The following is an 8,429-nucleotide window of genomic DNA, read 5'->3' on the forward strand; positions in this document are numbered from 1 at the left end:
CACTGGGTCTTTGATTACTTCTTAGTATATTGAGTTTTTTGTTTAAAGTCTGTTAGCATAATTCTGTCTAGATGAAACTGGAAATAATTCTTCTTTGTGAGATCCTATGGTTGTTATAAAATCATTGCAGTGTGGTATCACGGAAAAAGCACTAGACTTCAGTTAAACAAACATTCTTCATGTTTGAAGCACAGTAGATACAAAAACAAAAATAACAGTTACTGATCTCAGTGGATTTTATCTACTGGGCATGTGCAGTATATACACATGTATTTATATATGAAATATTTCAGCCGGGAGAGAACACTGAGAATTGAGAAGGAGAAAAGTCTCCCCAGAAGAAGTGAAATCTGAACTTCCCTGGTCAAAAACCTTCAGGGGTGCCCTACTGGGATAAAAGTTTCCTGAGCCAGACATTTAAGGCCTTCAGTCCAGCTTCGATCCAGACTCACTTCATATTAGCCTACATAATGCAATATGTTTTCCAGCCAAATTATTCTAGCTGCTCCCCAAACTTGACAATGCCATCTCCCATCTCCTTTGGGGGGAAAAATGCATGCCCTCTTGATCTACCTTCAGGACACTATCTTCTTTGAGGCTCAACTCGGGTTCTAGTTCCTCTTTGTAGTCTTCCCTTATCACCAATAGGAGAAAGTACCCTTTCCCCTTTAATTCATCACTCCCTACCATGTAGTATCCTTGTCTTTGTACATATCCTATTAATTCCTCTGCTTCCTATTAAAATGTTAATTGCTTGAGAGCAGTGACTGTTTAATTTCTGTTTTTGAATCTTTAACACCTAACATAGTGCCTGGCATATAGGAGGTACTTCATAAATGTCTGTTAAATTTATTTTTTAAAAGTCCAGAGAACATACAATTATTCTAAAGTATTTGTTCTTTTTTTTTTTTTTTTAGTGAGGCAATTGGGGTTAAGTGACTTGCGCAGGGTCACACAGCTGGTAAGTGTTAAGTGTCTGAGGCCGGATTTGAACTCAGGTCCTCCTGACTCCAGGGCCAGTGCTCTAATCCACTGCGCCACCTAGCTGCCCCTTAAAGTATTTGAACCTCCTAGGACAGTTCCAATTCCTATACTATATGCCTCCTTAATCTTCCTTCATGCCTCCCTTGCATAAAGATGATAGAATCCAAGGGGGCAGCTAGATGGCGCAGTGGATAGAGCACCGGCCCTGGAGTCAGGAGTACCTGAGTTCAAATCCACCTCAGACACTTAACACTTACTAGCTGTGTGACCCTGGGCAAGTCACTTAACCACAATTGACTCACTAAAAAAAAAAAAAGGATGATAGAATCCTAGATTTAGAACTGGAAAAGACCTTAATGGCCCTTATTTTAAAGATAGGGGACTGAGGCCCAGATGAGTGAAGTTACTTGCATTCAGTTGCGTGATAGAAAAAACACAGCAAGATTTAAATCCAGCCTCTCCAGTCCCAGATCCAGCCCTTTTCCCAGCAATGCTTCCAGAGTTTTTCAGAGCTGCTCTTGCATGAAGTATGCCCTCTGAGAAAGAAAAAAATATATTAATACTAACATTGTACTCTCATATCCAAGTATTTCTAGCTTGGAGAAAGAAATGTCCAACCTGACTTTGTTGTTTGGTCATTAAGTCAAGTCTGACTCTTTGTGATCCCATGGACCATACAGTACATGGGGTTATCTTAGGAAAGACACTGTGGTGGTTTACCATTTCCTTTTCCAGGCCCAATCTCCTCTGCTATCCAAGACAATGGATCCTCTGACCCTTTCTCTTGTAGGAACTCTAGCCTTCTAGTAAGGCCAAAATTGTCTTAGTCCCAAAGCAGATATGTGATTTAAAGCTACTAAAGGAAGTATTTTACTCTGACATAATAAAAAACATCATATATGATATACAAGGTGGCCACCAACACAGACATGAACAGATATTCATAAATACTGACTGTGTCTCACAAACTTGGCCTTTCCAATGACCAGATTCCATGAGCCTACATCAGCAAAGCTCAAGTGAGCAAGGCTGAGGCAGCTCTACTCCAATAACCTATATGGTTTTAAAAGGTTCCTCACCTCTACTTAGTTGGCCATAGAAGTCCTTTAAAGAGAAGCAGTCCAAGGCCCATATTAGCTTCTATTAAGTGTAGGAATCTGAGTAATAGAACAGTACCATTAAACTGTGAAAGAAAAATTAATACTGATACTGTACTCCGTTTTTCAGCATAAGTCTGCCAGAAACAATTTTACTTAATTAAACAGCAGTCTATTCCATGTGTTTCCAGCTAGGAGAAAGAGATGTCCAAACCGGTGTGGTCCCCCATGCCCTCTACCGTAAGGTAATTTTAGGTAACATATGAACAAGGAATGGAAAGATATGTTAAAATATGTAGAAATACACTGAGTTAATATTAAAGAATAGATGAGAAACCAACTTGCCCTCTCATGCCCGTCACGAACAAAGGAACTTCCTCCTTTCCATGGGTATCTTAATTCTTTTGCAGTGGGGAAGAATGGGCTCTAGGTGTATGAGGCTAGAGTTAACACTTTATTCAAAGGTAGAGTACTGCTCTTAAACCATTTCCCTAAGAAAAGTCTTTTTGTCCTCAACCTATTTAATCCACTTTTCCAAAGGGTTTTTCCCAGAATTCCAGAAAAAGCTTTTTAAAGCAGAGAAATATTATTTCTTAACATTTCTAGAAAAACTAAAAAGTAGGTTTTTAATATCCTTCCACACCTGGCCTATGCCTTCCCTACTGATTTTCAGTTGTCAAGATATAACTAATTGTCATAAAATGACACATCCTAGTGTCCCTCCATAGGTCACTAAATTGTCAAAGAACCTGTAGAATGTAAAGTTCATTCCATGAAAAGAGCTTCCTCTGAAGTGAATGAGGCGTGAATAAAATGAGAATTATTCGAAACAATTGTTTTTTGAAAGAGTGTGCACAAACTCTTTATTTTATAGACCCAACATAACAACTTCGATTACTTAATATTTGTCAACTGTTAAATTCTACTCATCCTAGTAGAAGATCTGTCAGTTCATACTAAATAAACAGCACTGCTTGCACTGTTTGTTTTGGGATCATTTCTCTGCTGCATCTAATCATACTTACTTTGACTTTATCAGCATAACCATATCCTCCACATGATTTTTTGTTTTTGTTGGGTTTTGGGGTGAGGCAATTGGGATTAAGTGACTTGCCCAGGGTCACACAGCTAGTAAGTGTTAAGTGTCTGAGGCTGTATTTGAACTCAGGTCCTCCTGAATCCAGGGCCAGTGCTTTATCTACTGCGCCACCTAGCTGCCCCCTCCACATGATCTTTTGATGTCAATAGAGAAAGAAGTCAATATAATGAAAGCAAGAGCTTCTAAAAATCTAAAACTGAACCATGATTTATATTATTTCATTTTCTGCCTCCTTTCCTACTATACAGCCATTAACTGTACTTAAAAACCAAAATAAAGTGATAAATTAATGTTAGTTAATAGTACATTTGGCATGATCACTAGAACAGGATAAGGAGGGAGGTTCAGAATACAGACACTTAAGTCTTAGGACAGTTTTGTAATGCTGAAGAAAAATCAAATACTAAATACTCCAGAAGGATATTCCTTACCCCATACACCAAGCTTTTTATAACTCAAAGTTGCTCCAGCTAGATAATACCTAGAAACTTAAATCTGTTTGGTTTTGCCTATATTTTCTGGTGACCAAGGGACTGATTTAGGATTAGAAAGTCACTGATTGATTCAGAGAGCTTTTATAAGTATTAAATCATCTCATATTAATGAAGTCATATTCTGCTTAGGACAAATTAGATAAAAGATTATTTTTTGTAAGTCACATACATGTTTGGACTCTATAGCAACTGTAAACTGAGTGTGCCCCCACCCTCCTTAGAGTTGTGGTCTATAAAACTGTCTGGCACCTTCATATAAATGTACAAGCAAATTCTCTCTGTACTGAGAAATATTGTGAGGTATCCTTAGCTAAAAGTTTTAAAAATGAAAAAATGACAATTAATAAAATTTATTATTTTTTCCTTGGTAGTGTTTTATTTTATTTTCCAGTTACATGTAGAGATTGTTTTCAACATTCAATTTAGTCAGATTTTGAGTTCCAAATTTTTCTCCTTTCCTCCCTTCCCTCCCCAAGATGGAAAGCAGTCAGATAGATATGTGTGTGTGTGTTATATCATGTTATATATATTTCCATATTAGTCATGTTATAAAAGAAGAATCAGAACAAAAGGGAAAAACCACAAGAAAAAAATAACAACAAAAAATAAAGTGAAAATAGTATACTTTGATCTGCATTCAGACTTCATAGTGCTTTTTCTGGATGTGGAGAGAGCATTTTCCATCATAAGTCTCTTAGAATTGCCTTGGATCATTGTTTTGCTGAGAAGAGCTAAGTCTTTCAGAGTTGAACATCACACAATGTTGTTGTTACTGTGTACAATGTTCTCCTAGTTCTGCTCACTTCACTTAGCATCAGTTCATGTAAGTTTTTCCAGGTTTTTCTAAAATCTGCCTGTTCATTTCTTATTGCACAATAGTATTCTGTCACATTCATATACCACAACTTGTTCAGCTATTCCCCAATTGATGGGCATCCCCTCAATTTCCAATTCTTTGCCACCACAAAGAGAGCTGCTATAAATATTTTTGTACATGTGGGTCCTTTCCCCTTTTTTATGATCTCTTTGGGATACAGACCTACTGTACTGCTGGGTCAAAGGGTATGCACAGTTTTATAGCCCTTTGGGCATAGTTCCAGATTGTTCTCCAGAATGGTTGGATCAGTTCATAACTCCACCAACAATGCATCATTGTTCCACAATTTATCATTGTGTGTGCCAAAGGTTAAGGTTAGTGTGTACTGAACTTGATTAATTAGTTTATACATATTACCTGACACACCCCTGGGAGGGAGATGGCACATGTAATAAAGAGTGGTGAATATGGAAACCATTTTCTAAGAGTTTGAAAAGTGAGTGGTGAGAAAATGTAGGCAGCAGATATAGATTACCCTCTCTAGAAATTTTGTAGTATACCACTACTAGGCCTATATCCCAAAAAGATCAAAGAAAAAAAAAGGATGTATATTACAAAAAAAAAAATTTATAGCACCATTTTTCATACTGAACTAGATCCATAATTGAATAGATACTAAGCTACCTCCAAAACTGAGTCACATAATGGAGTCAGTGTGGTTCACTCAATTCCCACAATTAACCACTTGGTGTCCTTAGCTCCTCAACTTCCCCAATACCAAGATAAAAATGAAACAATCCTAGCTTAGTATCTAGGTTATTGACTTGTTATGTTTTTTTTTAAATACTTGAATAGAACATAAAGTTTTAAAATTAGAAGTAAGAATAAGTTTAAAGTTGGATATATCAGTGATGAGGCTTAATACAACATTTTAAATGGCTTTTTATTTGTTTGTTTTTGTGTGGCAATGAGGGTTAAGTGACTTGCCCAGGGTCACATAGCTAGTAAGTGTCAAGTTTCTAAGGTCAAATTTAAACTCAGGTCCTCCTGAAAACAGAGCTGGTGCTTTATCCACTGTACCACCTTAACTGCCCCCTTAAATGGCTTTTTTAAAAAATGTTAAACAAACTACATTAGAGCCTAGAAAAAATTCCTCAAATTACTGCACATCTATTGAGAAATCATTTGGCATCTATTTTAAAACTTTATGTTCTATTTAAGAGATTGATGAAGATATGCCAGAATGCCACTTAGGAAGGAAACACACATACTCTGGCTGGGCAGAGAAGGTAACTTGTTGTGAGGCACTGGCAGGAGACATGCTTGCCGAGCAAGACTTTTAGGAATCAGGTTTGTGGTTTGTTCATAGAGGAGATGTTTGTATTGTTGGATAGTCGATAAAGTTTCATTGCTTACATTGATGAATGTATTTTATTAGTATACCTTCACCTTTAAAAAGCATCTGTAATTAAATCAGTTTTTCAGGTGCACCATGTGTTACAAGGGATTTTACTAGATTTTCACTAAGGCCCCTTTTAGGTATAACTCTATAACATATCAATAAAGCTGTTTACATTGCTTTAATGGAACCCTCAGCTGCTCTCTGCTGAATGTAATGTTTCTGTTGCCTTGCTAACACCTGCTGCTGGGGGTGGGGGGGTGGGGGGGTGGGTTGGGGGGAGAAGGAGGCTTCTCCCAAGATAGGCTATCTAGGCCTTTGGTTATATAGAATCAGCTAACCAGCAAAGAAGCCCTTAAGGGGTTTTTTTGGTGGGGCACCGAGGGTTAAGTGACTTGCCCTGGGTCATACAGCTAGTAATTGTTAAGTGTCTAAGGCCAGATTTGAACTTAGGTCCTCCTGAATCCAGGGTCAGTGCTTTATCTACTGTGCCACCTAGCTGCCCCCGCTTAAGTATCTTTTAATGTCTGTTTAAAGGCCTACCACAGTTCCTTTGGACTCACTCAGTCTTCTATCCAAGTTTTAGTTCAGATAGGTATGGGTTTGTTTGTTTGTTTTTGTGGGGCAATGAGGGTTAAGTGACTTGCCCAAGGTCACACAGCTAGTGTTAAGTGTCTGAGGTCAGATTTGAACTCAGGTCCTCCTGAATTCAGGGCCAGTGCTTTATCCACTGTGCCACCTAGCTGCCCCAAGTTTTAGTTCAGAAAATTCCTTTTTTAAAAAATATTTTCATATTCCAAGTCTAGGGAAATCATTTCTTGAGCATCAACTTAACAATTCAACAATTCAATAACAGGTAGGTGTCATACTGGTGTCAACAGGCGTCAACATCATGAGATTTATGTGAAAATCAGATTTATTACAAGAGAAATAAACATGCATGTGAAACCCAAAGGGTTCCCCATATTTACAGAAGTTTACATTTTTTATAATAGCAGGACAAAGGGAGGAGGGTATACCATGAGGGGCAGCACGTGGGAGGGGGAAACGGTACAGCAAAGGTCGGGGGCGGGGGAGGGGGGGGAAGGGCAAAACTACTCCCCACGAGGAGGAGCAAGGTGATGGCAAAAGCCTCATTCTTTTCCCTTGGGAACTGCAAGACTGTGAAGATAGGAGGGTCTGCTTATCTGCAAAGGACTCCAGCTGCACAAGCAGTCTCCCAGCCTGGCACAGACTGACTGGTGCCTGTCTTGCCTCCCAAGGACACACAGGGGGTCCCCTGTCTACCAGCAACAAAAAGGTTATTTGTTCTGCATTCCATCCATCTGGTCTTTACATTTATAGAACATAAATTTTGTCTACCAGGTAAAAGGTCTACATATATGATAGTGGAGGGGAAAATCTAGGTAGGGCTACATCTGCCTCAGGCACTTATTTGCTATGTGACCCTGAGCAAGTCACTTGACTTCTCCTTTCCTCATCTGTAAAAAGGGAGGTAACAATAATACCTACTTCCCAAAGTTGTGAAAATCAAATGAAATAATATTTGTGTGAAAATTGGAGTGATGCCCCCTGCTGGAGAGATACTGTAGGAAAGCTCCGCCATGAGGAGAAGGCGTCTGAGGACAAGCCATGTGGCTTGGAAGGTCAGTTCCTTGGCATCAGGAAGTGACATTTGCAGGGGCAGCTAGGTGGTACAGTGGATAAAGCACTGGCCCTGGATTCAGGAGGACCAGAGTTCCAAGCTGGCCTCAGACACTTAACACTTACTAGCTGTGTGACCCTGGGCAAGTCACTTAACCCCCATTGCCTCTCAAAAACAAACAAACAAAAAACCCAGAAAGGAAGTGACATTTGCTCATGGGTACTGTCGGTCAAAGCTACCAGCCAATTAGCTTGGAGCTGTGTGTTTGTGGATGGGCTGTTTCCGTTTTTGTGGGAGATTCTGGGACGAAGAAGGGGCAAGGGGCACTTTTTCACCGGGACCTCATGTGGAGTGGAACTGAGACACTGGCTCCCTTAGATAGATGAAGGCATCCTGGCCTCTTTCTCTCTCCTCACCAAATTCTTACACTCCTTAATAAATGCTTAAAAGTCTAAACTCTTGCTAAAGTTTCTAATTAATTATTCTAATTTATTTATTATTAATTTATAGATTTTTAGAGTCTAGCTAGAATTACAGACAGCAACTATTCATTTGTGAAGCACTTAGCAAAATTTAAAGCAATATAAATACTGGCTATCATTGTTGTAGTCGTCGTCTTAGAGAGTTAACCAAAGTTTTGTTCAGTCATTTCAGTCACGTCCAACTTTCCATGACCCCATCCAGATTTTTCTTGGCAGAGGTACTGGAGTGGTTTGCCATTTCCTTCTCCAGTGGACAAAAGTATTGAAGGGTTCAATTATTTCCCCTTGGTTACAAAGCTGTTATGGGTCAGAGGTAGGACCTGATGAACTGCAAGGCCAGCTCTCTATCCACTGCATCATCCTGCCTCTCAGTTTAGTAATTAATCAATCAAAAAGTGTTTATTGAGCACCT

Source organism: Dromiciops gliroides, chromosome 3, assembly GCF_019393635.1.
Source record: "Dromiciops gliroides isolate mDroGli1 chromosome 3, mDroGli1.pri, whole genome shotgun sequence".
In the NCBI taxonomy this organism is placed as follows: Eukaryota; Metazoa; Chordata; class Mammalia; order Microbiotheria; family Microbiotheriidae; genus Dromiciops; species Dromiciops gliroides.